General features: G+C 50.2%; 1 pseudogene; it reads right to left on the reverse strand.

The window, feature by feature from the left end:
* Positions 1 to 4,264: 4,264 nt before the first annotated feature.
* LOC144159710 (uncharacterized) lies at positions 4,265 to 7,554 on the reverse strand (annotated as a pseudogene).
* Between the last annotated feature and the right edge of the window lie 3,905 nt (positions 7,555 to 11,459).

Consider the following 11,459-nt stretch of genomic DNA (forward strand, 5'->3'; position numbering starts at 1 on the left):
ACAGGGTACAACCACTGACGCGAATCGTTCCCCGTCGGGGGAGATACGGTTATCGCTTAGCTAAAAGCCTTTCTGCCGCTGGCGCTGCGGTTGTGCTTAGCGGACCGTCGGTAGCATAGCGGAGCGTCGAAAACGGTCAGCTAAAACTCTCTATTTATGACCCCCTTATTTAAGGTGACGGAACCATATCGTGACGGGAACCCTGGCAAAATAAAGAATTATGGTCAGGCAGTTTGTTTGCATGAACGCGCAACCAATATCCACGAGGAGCTGATCAAAATTTTGAAATTAGGTGAACAGTGACGATGCTCCAACTTTCAAGCTGACGACTATGGCTTCAGTAATCAGGTACGTTTGTTGCCAGACACAAAGGCCACGTGCACAGAAACACAGCAAACCAACCACGAACAGGTACGGTGTCCCACTGCTGAGAACTGTCATATCACTCGCAAAAACGGCCGCTGCTGGAACCGGAACTGTTAGAAAGAAGCGCCCATTGGCAGCTATGTCTTCTGCATCGTCGTATATAACATCTAATGTAATCGTATACCGCAGCAGAGCGTGGAGGTAGAAAGCTCAGTAACACCTCCGAAGCTCGCTTCTTACGCTTATGGAGGCTGCCAAGTACGCAGTGCACCCACAATTTTCTTTTTGCTGCTTCGGTTTTGATTCGTTGGAGCCCCGGGGCCCCGCTGCAACAAACAGGACAGACGGTCGACAGGTTGGCGCCCTCTTCCCAGGAGATGCCTACCACGTCGGCTTACAAGCTACAACGGTAATCATTGCGCGCAAGGTACGGAAGGTGGGAGGAGAACGCCGAGCAGACTCGTTGTTTCATATTTCATGCGCGAACACTTTATGCTTGTAGGCGGGCGACGAGGCGGTGAGGCCGAGCCCACGTTTATTGCGGTTGCGTTGGCTGTGCCATGGATAGGACGAGGCGCGTAGAACGAGGGTGCCGTTCCCGAGGTGTGCTGAATCTCCTCTAGGCGCGAGCTGGCCGATAGTGCTGATAATGATTGTCACGCTGGTGAAGATGATGATGGTGGCGTCGCTACATGCTGTTAGCTCTAAGCTCTCACAGCATCAGCTTGCGGTGAAAAACACTGCGGATGCGCTCCATTCGTATTCTCTTCTCCCCCCTGCTTCTCGATTCCATTCCCCGCCTGCAGGCGTGGACACACGGCGCCTGCCACTAAGACGCCAGTCTGCCATCGCAGCCACAGACAGATGTAAAGATAAAGCTTTGCCCCAAAAAGCATGCCAAATCAGGAAGAGCGGACCTAACGGCGCCAGCGGCCAGACGCGCTTGCGGCGCTCGAAGTTCACTTTCACGCACGCAGCCGCAGGCTACGCGGACTCAGTTACTTGAGATGCCGGGTATGCGTTCTTGTTTTCGTCGCCGGTGGTTCCTTTGAGATATGCCGACGCAGTTGTCGCTACAGATTAATTAAGTAGCCGGAAGGCACCAGTGATGGTGACGCCGTCGTCTAAAAATCACCATTCCATTCCCATTCCATTCGAGGCAAGATGCGCTTAATTCCATTCTCATTCCATTCCTCCAAGCGTTCTCCTTATTCCATTCCCATTCTATTCCGGCATCTAGAAAAGATGGAATGAATCTGGAGTCATTCCAATTCCGGAGTGGTAACTCCGCAACACTGCTTGGGACATACGGCTCGACATATACGCTCCAACGAAATGCAGCGCGTGACATCGCGCTGCTTGCCTTTCGCCCGGTGCATAACTATCAATGGCGTTAGCGTCGTGCGCTATGCACAACAGTTTTTTTTACAACTGACTGGCGTAATCTACGAGAAATAAACAAAGAGTTATCGCCCCCTGTCGCAGACACTGGTGCGATAACGTGGGCAGCACAGACACAGGAGGGACTAAACGGTAGAACGAGAAGCACTTCACGGTCAACACCAAATGCCCATGATGACGACCGCTTTGTATCATACAGCGTACACAGATTGTAGTAACTGCAGCGGCGGCTGTTTACCGGCAACGCCGAGCGCTCACAAAGCAGACGACAAAACACCATAGCGATTGTCGTTACCGAGCATGTTAAGAACCCTGCACACAACGCGCAAACAAGGAATACGACTGAACGGCACTAAAAATCGCCATCAGAGAGCCCGACAACGCCGATGGTTTGACGCGAATGGCGGAGGAGGCTATTTCGGTAAAAGTCCGTAAGCGCCGAAGAACATGCTCTGATTTCTTCCGTGAGCGCGGCCTGGAGGCGGTCTACCGCGACGTCACGTTGATACGGCGACGTCATTGGCTGACCGGCCGCGGTGGCTCATTGGCTAAGGCGTTGCGCTGCTGAGCACGAGGTCGCGGGTTCGATTCCCGGTCGCGGCGGCCGCTTTTCTGATGGAGGCGAAAAGCAAAAACGCCCGTGTGTACGAGATTTCGGTGCACGTTAAAGATCCCCAGGGGGTCAAAATTAATCGGGAGCCCTCCACTACGGCGCGCCTCATCGCCTGCGGTGCGTCGGCGCGTTGAACCCTACAATCAATCAATCAATCAATCAATAAATCAATCAATCAATCAATCAGCATCATTGGCTGGATGGGGGTCCTTTGATGAGGAAAAGCCGCATTTTTCTTGAGTTTTATCCGAGTATAGGAAATCCAACCGTCACCGTCGTCGACCAACTACCAAACTGGCGCATAAACTCGCAGCCCGCAACGCGCCATTACACGTAGCAGTTTGGCAGAACCATGACGTGCTGCAGTTTCTCCCGAGCGCAGACGCACGACGGAAACAATGATGCAGCAGCGACGCGCTCCTCACGAGCGGTGCCACCAACAGCGCTCCCATCGGCCAAAGCATCTTCTGTAACAGCGGCGCCCAAAACCGCCGCCAAAGACAAGCTGATCATGTCAGGGTGGCCGCGCACGCGCACATGCACGCTATCTCGAACCAGATGTCGCATCGGTGCCACCGATACGCGTCGCCGGTGCAGCCCGCGGTACGCCGCTCGAGTCGCTCGAGTGTTATAGACAGGGATGTTGCCGTCTGTACAACCGCTTTTAAATGCGAATGCATTTCTTAGTCGGGGGTTGTCGTGCGTCCATCGGCGTCCGCACGCAGGTGTTATCTCTCCGCGCCCCTAGCAACAGCTGTGGCGCGCCTAGCAACCCGAGCAGGTGGTAGCTCGGGCGGGAGGAGCGGAGGGCAAGGGGAGAGGAGGAGCGCGCGCGGGCGTGTGAGGGCACTCGCATCGCGGAGCTCGGGCGGAGTAGCGGAGAGTGAGTGGAGAGGAGGAGCGCGCTCGGGCGTGTGAGGGCGCTCGCATCGCGGAGCTCGGCGGAGAGAGCTCGCGCGCGGGGCGGGCGTGTTGTGCGGGTCTCTCTCTAATCTCCGCGTACCCTCTCTCCGCTCGCTGCGCTCGGAAAAATATATATAAATGCAGTGGAGCGCGCGCCTCTCTCCGTGACTGCTTGCCGCAGCGCACTCATCGGTGCACCCAATGCATTCGCATTTCCGCACGATCCCCTTCGGGGAGGTGGGGGGAGTTTTTTTTTATTACCATGTCTGAGCGGAAAAAATACAGTCGCTTCATTTTGTTCTGTAGCAAGTTTTGCGTACCTAATTAAACTGATTATGTGGCATTGAAGAAAGTCGGTCGCTGAACGGCAGGGGGGGGGGGGTTCAAGCATCGCACAACTAACAAAACTTAAGGAGGTATTGTAGGGTAATGTTACATATTAAATTTAACGTTATATTTCCGATACGCTTGCAGATATTCAGATCAAATTTGTTTTATTGTGCGCAGACAAGATGCCACTGGGTAAAACATGAAACACTTTGTCTGGGTCTAGATTGTTTACCTTTCTTGTGGCCCACTCCCAAAATTTCAGGTGTGTTTGTTAATTCAATGTACCTTTTCTCTGGAACAAAAAGGAGGAATGTGATGATATCGCGCAGTGTTATTCTAAATAACCATTGATTTTATCTGAACTAACGACATTTGATACTCTACTTGGAGTATGGGCGCAAAAAAATGTCACTGCATGCACACAGCTATAAGGGGGTGTCTTGTAGTATACTTTTTTTGCAGTAGTAATATTTATCTTAACGTAATTGTTTTAGTTCGGAATATTTATGATTAGCTGTAGAACATTTGTGAGAAGTTTTACTATAATTGACTAAATACGTTCCGAGAAAAGGTACATTGAAGTTGAATAAGTTACATAAAACCCGATTTGAGAAAAATGAAGATTTATGTTTGCGTACTGCTCAAGTATACTTAAAATGAACCAGGAGAATACATTTCACTGCTGGCTTTTTTAGAGGTGTCTCTGAAACCTTTCTTGGTGTCCCTTTTTACCCGTCGTATTTGTTTGCTTTCGACGGAGCTGTAGAATTCTGCCCGGTCAACACGCTCTTTATCCATCCTGTCGAAGGAAACGTCACAAGACACACCTGGAACAATTCCAAGGGCTTCCAGAACTGCTTTCTATGCGGAATTGCCATCATTGTGGTATGCTACAGCATCGTTAGTTTCTGTTTTTACTGTGTCAGCGCTGACAAATGTTGTCTTGGGGCAGCGGCACCAGATGAGTTGGTTGAGTGACTCATTAGTGTTCTGGGTTCTTCCATGGAGACATTTCCTCAGAAGACCTGGATCTGACAACGCTTTGAACACTGGCTTGAGGACATCCATCACGGCCTCAGGAATGTTGTGTTTGTGGGAGTAGGTCACGCTTCACCCAACAAGGCTTCGATTATACCCACACCACGAGGATGGTCCTTTTGGGCAGAGTCCATGCTGGGGCTTGGCATCTGTTGATAACTTGTGAAAGTATATTGCCCACACAGCTCGTCTCATGTTATCTAAACTATCTACATTTTTCCGGATAGCCTTGCCATAGTAAACCTGAAGGGAGTCGATGTCCTTTTTCTGAGAGGCGTCCTTTCCCTGAAAGTGGCGCACCATCGGCGAGCTTTTTCCCCTTCCAATTTTTCTTGGTGTTCCTGAGCCTCGTGCCCATTCGCTTCTGCACCTGTCCCACACATTTACGCTTTTCTATGGCCTTCTTGTAGGGCTGTGAGTCTCTGACAGAAATGTATGCCTTAGTGTTTCCATCACCAATGTAACTTGTGTACATTAGCTGGTGCGTTTCAACAGAGCGTCCAAAACTTTTTACAGCTCCAGCACATTCCATTCTACCAGATGGCACATCGTAGGTAACTTTACATTCATTCGTGCTGTCATCTGTGTAAAGGTTGAGAGCACAGCAGTGGCAAAACTTGGAATCTACTTCCAAGTCCAGCACCTTTCCTGTGTCAGCCGATATTGCTGCTACAACACCATGTAGTGAAGAATAACTAGGCTTCATCCATGTTCCATCCACCGTGACCGCAGTTTACAGCTTTCCATCAGAGTCGAAGGCCCCTTTCTTCAGTTCTTCGGCAGCTTTTGCCATACTATTTCTCACTGTGGTCGTGGATGCGTCAAAAAGCCTTGGGTTGTACGACGCAAACTTTGTTGGCGGTGGCGGTAGATCGAGCACAGCACACATGGTGCGACCCGATGCCAACCTTTTCCGCAGGTACGAAGGGCGTACACGAAACCTTTCATTCACTTCAAAGATGTTGCCAGAAGTGCGCCTGGATGTCTCGAGCACATGAAAGTATCGCACTCGCTGCAGGGGACATTTATGGAGGACGCCAACCCGCTACGCCTGTCAATAGCCTCTTCCAAAGTAATTTCTCCCTTGTTGAACTTTTTACACACAACTACGTTTTGCAAAAAGCTTTGGAGTAGAGCGAGGTCGATCAGGCGGTAACTAGTTTTACTTGCGCCGTCTACGTCGAAAGATGCACCACCATGCCTCTCACCTAGTTTCGCGAAGCTTGCGCTTCGTCGAGCTGGTTTCTGTCTGCCTTGCTTGGTCGTAAACCGATTACCTTTGAAATTTCTCTTTTTGGTCCATTTATTGGATGATCGTGCCATCTTCCGGTATCGCAGCGCGTTTGAAACTCGAAGCAGAGGCAACGCGACCACGACCGTAAATGTGGGAACTAGAGTCCTACCGTGAACTAAAAAACTCCCACTTCCCCACGCGGGAACCCCTGTGTAGGTGCGACGCATAGGGGGTTCACGTTGCAGCGTTGGACAGCGAAGGAACGGCGCTGGAACGATGGAGATGAGCGGCGAAGGCACCGCGTTTTCTAGCGCGCATAACGGTGAAGGGACGCGCCGGCGCCAGTGCGTCTGCCGCGGCTATGACGCAACACAATCCAACACAATCCACTTTAATCCAATCCAATACAATACAATAAAATACAATACAATCCAAGCCATGCCAATCCAAGCCAAGCCAAGCCAATCCAATCCAATTCAATCCAATCCAAGCCAATCCAAGCCAAGCCAAGCCAATCCAATGCCCCTCGCGAGAGTGTTCGCTATCGGAGAGGAGAGGGGGTGAGCGGCGGAGAGCGCAGCTGGCGCGGCGAGGAGAATGGGGGAGGGGTGGACGCCGGAAACACCGGATGGATGCAGGGACAAGGGGAGCGAATGAGATGCGTTCGCATCTAAAATATAGTTCACTGTAGTGGGAACAATCACAAAAACGGTACGTACTACAGGAGCCCCACTAGCGGCAAGTCTCTTAAAGTTAGTAATTACAAAAATATACGATGATTTACTTCCCTACATATATTGGAAACACAGACGCAAGCAAAAAAAGTGAAATAATGCAGAGAACGGCGAAAAACAACGCTAAACATACTGTCCTCTGAACCGATGTCTGAAATGTGTCTGCCATTTTTAAACGCCAGGGCGCGCGGCACACTTCGGCGCGGCATTTAAACCGTTTTGAGCGGGCGCTTGACGCCGCGCTTCCAAAGGGTTGTTCCTCCTAGAGCGGCCGATTTTTCTGCGCCAAAACTGCAAATTCGATTTTTGGGCCGGTTTACCCTACCATACCCCCTTAAGAACCGTGCTATTTAAGAGGAGTAATTTTTGAAAGGCAATACGAGGCAAACCGAAGCTATTTTCAGCAGTCCCTGGCACAAGCCCAAATCGGTCGGCAGCGACTTCAAGGGATTTCAGAGTAATCGGACGACACGCCGAAAACCAGAACACGGCAACGACAAAAGGAAGACCTCCTTACAAAAATGCACGCCAACCCACCCTGTGAATGTGCTTGGAAAGCAAAGCTGTAAGCGCCACCCACAACCATTACTCAGTGGCTCTACAAATACTGAAACCAGAGACAAGTAAAATGCACTTAACCACACCCTTAATAACTTCACAGAGATATCCTTTGCTAAGGTTAAATCAATGCATGATTCATGAACGGTGTTCGATTGAGTTGTATTGGGGAAGCACATCAGTGGAAACTCTTTTTTTTTATAAAATTAAAGCATTCTCAAACCCGTGTTAGACTATCTCACTTCTCCGTCTCTGCCGCCGCCGACAGAGGTGACGAATCAGCGAGAGATAGGGGAGGAAATACTTATTCATATTCCTGAACCGACCAGAGGGCGGCCCAGGGGAGTGGTTCCTTCTTCACTAGAGCTCATATGCATTCCACGCCGCCTGTGCTCTGTCCACCAGTTAAAGCTGGGTAGGCAGAGAGAGCTGGACCACAACATCTCCCATTGCTGTTGTTGTGTAGTTGACGGGAAGACAGGAGGGTGCTCAGGGCTAAAGTAGCACACCCCGATTATGTGGTGGACTGTTTCTACTTCTGAGCAAAATTTGCATTCAGTGTCGTAGCGATTCGGGTGCATCGAGTGAACACGCGTCGGTTGGTATGAGCCTTAGGGTAGTTGTCCCATGGAAAGTTGAGGGTGCGGCGAGGGTAGGGTCTGTCTCTGAAGGCGATAGTTCTGGGTTATGTCCCTGAATTTAGCACACCCAGCGCAGCTCGGGACGCCCACCCCGTCTGGTAATTCCGCTAGGCTTGTTGGAAATCGGTGACTACCTTCCGAACTCATGGTTGAGCGAGATCCAAGGCGATGGCTGCCTCTTCGACTGCAGTCATGTCTTGGGTCTTGAGTGAGGTACACGCAAGGAGGTTGGTTCTGGTGGTAGCCACGATGATGGCGTACTGCTGCCCTCGATGTTGGGAGGCGTCTGTGTAGGAGGCGTCTGTGTCTGCATGATCCCCGCCGAGGGTGGTCCTGAGCGCTTGAGCCCGTGCTTGTCGGCGACGCTCGTGGTGTGAGGGGTTCATATTTCTAGGTGAAGGGGGGAGCATCTTAGTTCTTGTCGCCAAGAGTCCGGGAGTACATCACGCGGAGTAACATTTCGGGCTGCCGAACCAATCTTGTGAAGGATGCGGCGACCCAGTGCAGTTCTGCTCAATCGGAGCTTCTGGTTAGAAAGATTGCCCTCTATCAGCTCTTCCACCCTGTAGTGGACCCCCCTCCTAAGCAGCCTCTTTGTGGATGCACTCATGGAAAGACCAATGGCCTGCTCAACGGCCTTTCTAATCATTATATAGAGCAGCTTTATGTCCTCCGTGCCGAGAAGACAGGGCGTTGACGTGAGTGCTTCTCGAATAGGCAAAAGAGTAAAATATTCGTAAGGTGTCTGATTCCTTGAGGCCTCTCTTCTTGGTTGCAACTCGCCTGATCATGTGTATAGTTTGATTGATGCTGTGTGCGAGGCGCTGCAATGATCGTCACTTTTGGTGTTGGACTGGAGATGTAGGCCGAGGATCTTGATGGGGCTTGGAGTGATGGCCTGGCCATGAAGGAGTATTTGCGTGGCTTCCTTGATGTGCCGTTTGGCGTGAGGGTGGACGGCAACTGATTTTTTAGGTGGACACTGGAGGCCACAGGTTTTAGCATATCGGCGTATTAGAAGTTAGATTCCATGCGTTGGTTTGAGCTTCCAATAATTTTTGTAAGTCCTAGCGCATCCTTAAGGTGTGCGCACCGCCGCCACACGTACCATTGGCGGAGCGCATACCGGCGCGAGAGGTCGGTTGATGCTATTCTGTGGCATGCAACGAGAACGCAGGGGGTAAGCCTGCAGATTTGCTTGGTGAGTTCACAGCCTGTCTTCCCCGTTTCCACGTGGGCTCGTAGCTCAATCGGTAAGACCATGGGCTCGTGGGCTCGTAGCTCAATCGGTAAGACCATGGGCTCATGCTCCGTTACGCTTTTAGTTCCAGGTTCGATTCCTGGCGGTGCGGTAACTTTTATTTGTTCGCGGGAGTTTTATTTTGACACCAACGGTCGCGAAAGAACCCTTGGGGGGTAGTGGTAAAAAGCTTTGCTTTGAAGGAGCTATGAAGAGAAAACACAAGTTTGGTTCATTCGAAAGATTGCCTCGTTAGAACCATACTGACACCCCTTTTAACGCAAACTTCGCTCAAATAAGCTACATAATTACGAAAAGATGGAATTACCATGCGACCCAATAGCTCATTTCCTGCAACAGAACCTATGATGTCATACTAGAATGCTCTACGATTGGCGGAGGCCGGCAAAAGCAAACGCAAGTTAGGCAGGGCTTACCAGTTTGCATAGTGAGCTATATGCCCGTACGTGAAACATACTGCACATTCCTTTTATGACACTAAGAACGGTGGAGTAAACGGTTGAAGTTCCGAACGAACACGCAAACATTTACGCCAATGCGTACGAAACTACCACCGGCCGAGCTATTCATCTCGCCGTCGCGCAGACGAATTTTCGGATTCCTGGCTCGTCGGGGCCAACGAACCGTTCTAGCACGCACAGCCGCGACCTTGGTATCTTAATCCTTTGACAGGAAGATGGCGCCATATCGCCAACCAGCAAAGGTAAAAATAGAAACGAGGGGAGTAATGATCAGCAAGCAGCGACGAGATAGTGCCGCTCGTCGCAGAAGTTTCGGAATGGTGTTCGTTTTGGCTTGCTGCTGTCGTTACGAGCTCGTTTTCAGTTTACAACCACTGAAAACTTCAGATTGTTCGAGTAATTTACAATAAAATTTCCTTGCTGCATCCTGAAATGCGCATGCAAATCGTCGAGGGAGTGCGACATCCTACCCATCGACGAACCTCGATGAAGCAAGTGGCTACGTTTTGTGAACTTTGCAAACGGAGGAGAAAGGGAGCTAAAGGAATTACGAGTGTGCTCGCTTCGTTTCCGACGAAGTGATTACGGCAGGGACCCTTACATTAGCTTACTCCTGGGACATTCCACCGCTCGTCGCCGACTTCGTCAAATCGCCGTCAAAGCGCTCTGACCTTGAAAAAAAAAATACCGTACACACCGCGCATTGACGCTCGTATCTTTCTGGTCGGAGCAGAGAGCTCGCGCGAACGGCTTTCCGTACACGACACCGGCCAACTAGCATAAGCGATACTGCTACTGAAGTTGTATCCGTCCGTCGCGACGGAGCTGACGAGGCAGCGGTGCGGACGGCTGGGTCTTCGTCTGTTGTGGGTATCGCGGAATGGTCGCTTCCGATCCATACGTGTATCCCACAACTCCTGCCCCTCGTGCACTTAGAAGCATTGAGCGTTCAAGTGGTGTGAGGTTGTTAAATGCAAGCCCGAGCTCCTCGGCGAGAGCTTTGTTGTCCGGATCAGGCGATTCCATTACCAGGGCTGCGGGTGTACTAGGTTTTACTAGTATTTTCAAAATGGCTGCCGTCTCGGTTTTCGGCACGAGTTCCGGTTCCTGTTTGATTCCCGCGTGTGGGTGCTATATGGAGTCGACATACTAAGTATCTGTTTCATGTACCGGCTCATATGACGCCATTGTTCACGTCACGAAATGTACAATTTAGCGGGAGCTTTAAAAATTTGGCTTAAAATGCCATATTTCTCAGCGAATAAAGCATCGTTTGCTTCAGGGAAAGTGCTTGGGGTACTATGAAACACCTAATCTTTCGAATATAACGAACTTTTGCTTTGTCTTCATGGCTCCTTTAAAATGCACTATACGAATAAAAGCTGTCAGCATCTCGATCGCGCTACCCTGCACCATAGTAGGAGAGTGATTTTGTAATGCAACATTCAAAGCACGTGAAACACGCCATTAAGGTAATGAAGAACACAATTAAAGGAGGATTTAAAACAGTGCAACCTACTTAAGCCGCAAATAGCAAAACAAAATAGAAAAAAGGGGTTAAATGCTCCCGATGAAACAGAAAAACAAGACGAGATAACAGACCAGTAAACACGACAAACACTAGAGCTAAACATACACACACGCACGTGCGCACACACGAACACAAAAACACACTTACTGCTTCGTAGCACCAGCATGCTGGTGTTGCACGTACCCTGATGCTTTAAGTTTACGATTTAGCATAATGACACCCCTTCCGAAGTGTCTATTAGTACTCTGAAGTGTTTTTGTTTCGTTGTGTTCTTCGTACCTATGCTTTTGTCGGCCTGCCTAGAATATCTCACAGAATATCTCACATCAATATCTCACAGAAGTTTGGTAAGATAGCGGTCCCATCAAACTTCGACATTTCATCTCTT

Source organism: Haemaphysalis longicornis, unplaced genomic scaffold (genome assembly GCF_048455015.1).
Source record: "Haemaphysalis longicornis isolate Haplotype H1 unplaced genomic scaffold, Haemaphysalis longicornis Haplotype H1 scaffold_1, whole genome shotgun sequence".
NCBI classification, from domain to species: Eukaryota; Metazoa; Arthropoda; class Arachnida; order Ixodida; family Ixodidae; genus Haemaphysalis; species Haemaphysalis longicornis.